This window comes from Eumetopias jubatus, unplaced genomic scaffold (assembly GCF_037043125.1).
Source record: "Eumetopias jubatus isolate StellerSeaLion01/CBP00866 unplaced genomic scaffold, mEumJub1_p1.0 scaffold_11, whole genome shotgun sequence".
NCBI lineage: Eukaryota > Metazoa > Chordata > Mammalia > Carnivora > Otariidae > Eumetopias > Eumetopias jubatus.
This window is the reverse complement of record NW_028274817.1, coordinates 77,203,379-77,206,580: the sequence shown is the minus strand read 5'-3', so window position 1 is coordinate 77,206,580 and position 3,202 is coordinate 77,203,379. Positions and strand designations below refer to the sequence as shown.

At 44.0% G+C, this 3,202-nt stretch overlaps 1 pseudogene; it reads left to right on the top strand.

The window, feature by feature from the left end:
- Positions 1-783: 783 nt before the first annotated feature.
- Positions 784-1,652, top strand: LOC114200630 (centromere protein P pseudogene; annotated as a pseudogene).
- The last annotated feature ends 1,550 nt before the right edge of the window (positions 1,653-3,202 follow it).

The following is a 3,202-nucleotide window of genomic DNA, read 5'->3' as shown; positions in this document are numbered from 1 at the left end:
TTTTGGGATCAGGGTAATACTGGCCTCATAGAATGAGTTTGGAAGTTTTCCTTCCATTACTATTTTTAAGAAACAGCTTCAGAAGAATAGGTATTATTTCTTCTTTCTTCTTTAAATGTTTGGTAGAATTCCCCTGGGAAGCCATCTGACCCTAGACTCTTGTATTCTGGGAGGTTGTTTTGTTTTTTTTTAAAGATTTTATTTATGTATTTATTTGAGAGAGTGAGAGAGCACGAGAGGGAAGAGGGTCAGAGAGAGAAGCAGACTCCCTGCTGAGCAGGGAGCCCGATGCAGGACTCCATCCAGGGACTCCAGGATCATGACCTGAGCTGAAGGCAGTCACTTAACCAACTGAGCCACCCAGGCGCCCCTCTGGGAGGTTTTTGATTACTCCTTCCATTTCATTACTGGTTATTTATCTATTCAGATTGTCAATTTCTTCCTGTTTCGGTCTTGGTAGTTTGTAAGTTTCCAGGAAAGCATCCATTTCTTTCAAGTTGCTTAATTTGTTGGCATATAGTTGCTGATAATAATTTCTAATAATTGTTTCTATTCTCCGAGCGCAGGGACCGCTGGGGGCCAGCTGGGGCTAGGACCGCAGCGACGGTCCCGAGCCCGGGATACTGCGTGCGGGCGCGGTTGGCACGCGCGAGGGTCCCACTCCCCCGCCTCCCCGCCCCCCCGCCCCCCGAGTTCCCGGATGGTCTGCGCCAGCAGCGCGGGAGGCTTGAAGTGCCCGGCTCGGTGCACACCACTCAGGCCGCTTCTCCTTAGCACGGCGCCATGGACGCCCAACGGGCAGAGGTCCGCGCCTTGGAGGCTGAGATCGCTGCCCTGCGGCGGGCGTGTGAGGAACTGCGACGGGCGGCGGGGGAAGACAGTTGGCTAGGGCAAAAATCACTTCAAGAAATGTATCAATCAGATTCTGAAGGATGGGCCTCTTCCAAAGATCTGAGAAGTCATCTTGGACATTTAGAATCAGGACTTCGTTTTCTAAGCACACTTACTGGCATCAGTATAAGAAATTACTCCATGAAGACAGAGGACCTTACAAACACTGAGAAGAAAGAAAAGAGTATAATGAAAGTTCTACAGAGACACAGATTATCAGGAAATTGCCACATGATTACATTTCAACTTGAATTTCAGATTCTGGAAATCCAGAATAAGGAGAGTTTATCTTCTGTTATTACTGACTTCAACATAATAATGGAGCCCACTGAATATTCAGAATTAAGTGAATTTGTGTCTAGAGCAGAAGAAAGAAGAGATCTGTTGATGTTTTTCCGAAGCCTACACTTTTTTGTGGACTGGTGTGAATATTGAAAGCACACATTTGAACACTTCAAGGAGAAGTACCCAGCAGCCGTGCACCTCCCAGAGGGGGCCGCCTCCAGCTGAATGGCGGTCTGGAGCGCCTGCCAGCCAGGGTTGAACTGGTCATCGTTTGGAGGGTGCAGATAGATGAAGAAGGGAAGGTTTTGCCGAAGCTGGATCTTCTACCCAAAGCGCCACAGCAAGCCCTGAAGCTGGACCGGAACCGAGTCCTGGAGACTGCGCCTCTCAGCTTCGGAGCCCTGATGGGCACACTGGGCATTGAAGCTGCCCTCGAGAGCCTGATAAAGTCGCTCTGTACAGCAGACTACGACTAGTTCCGGGCAAACACGCAGGTGTGTGATCTTCTTCCACATAAACAGTTTCTGTGTTCCACAGAGAAACAACACTTTAGGACACGTCTGTGCAGTTTCAGCACATTCTATATAAACTGTCGGGACATCGAAAAATAAACACAGCTATTGGAATACAAAATGCCAGACGAGCTGCACATACAGTGCTTAGGGGTGCCTGGCGGGCTTGGTTGGAGGAGTGTGCAACTCTTGATCTCAGGGTCATGAGTTTGAGCCCAACACTGGGGGCATAGATTACTTAAAAAAAAAAATCTTTCTCAAAAATAAATAATAATAATTGTTTCTATTTCCTTGGTGTTAGTCCTGATCTCTCCCCTTCCTGGTGTTAGTCCTGATTCATGATTTTATTAATTTGGGTCCTATTAATTTCCCTTTTCCTTTGGATTAGTCTGGCCAGAGGTTTATCAATCTTATTAATTCTTTCAAAGAACCAGCTTTTAGTTTTGTTGATCTGTTCTACTGATTTTCTAGTTTCTATTCCTTTAACCTCTGCTCTAATCTTTATTATTTCTCTTCTCCTGCTTGGTTTAGGTTTTATTTGCTGTTCTTTCTCCAGCTCCTTTAGGTGTAAGGAACAAACAATCCTAAAATTTGTATGGAACCAGAAAAGACCCTGAATTGCCAAAGGAATGTTGAAAAAGAAAAACAAAGCTGGCAGCATCAGGTTGCCTGACTTCAAGCTATGTTACAAAGCTGTGATCATAAGGAAAGCATTGTATTGGCACAAAAACAGACACATAGATCAGTGGAACAGAATGGAGTCTCCAGAAATGGACCTTCAACTCTATGGTCAACTAATCTTTGACAAATCAGGAAAAAATATCCAATGGAAAAAAGACAGTCTCTTCAATAAATGGTGCTGGGAAAATTGGACAGCCACATGCAGAAGAATGAAACTCAACCATTCTCTAACACCATTCACAAAGATAAACTCAAAGTGGATGAAAGACCTCAATGTGAGACAGGAATCCATCAAAATCATAGAGGAGAACATAAGCAGTAACCTCTTTGACATTGGCCACAGCAATTTCTTGCTAGACACATCTCTAAAGGCAAGGGAAACAAAAACAAAAATAAACTTTTGGGGCTTCATCAGGATAAAAAGCTTCTGCACAGCAAAGGAAACAGTCCACAAAACTAAGAGGCAACCCATGGAATGGGAGAAGATATTTGCAAATGACACTAGAGATAAAGGGCTGGTATCCAAGATCTATAAAGAACTTCTCAAACTCGACACTCAAAAAATAATAATAAGTCGAAAAATGGGCAGAAGACATGAACAAACACTTCTCCAAAGAAGACATACAAATGGCTAACAGACACATTAGAAAATGTTCAACATCATTAGCCATCAGGGAAATACAAATCAAAACCACAATGAGATACCACATTACACCAGTTAGAATGGCAAAAATTGACAAGGCAAGAAACAACAAATGTTGGTGAGGATGTTGAGAAAGGGAAACCCTCTTACACTGTTGGTGGGAATGCAAGTTGGTATAGCCACTCTGGAA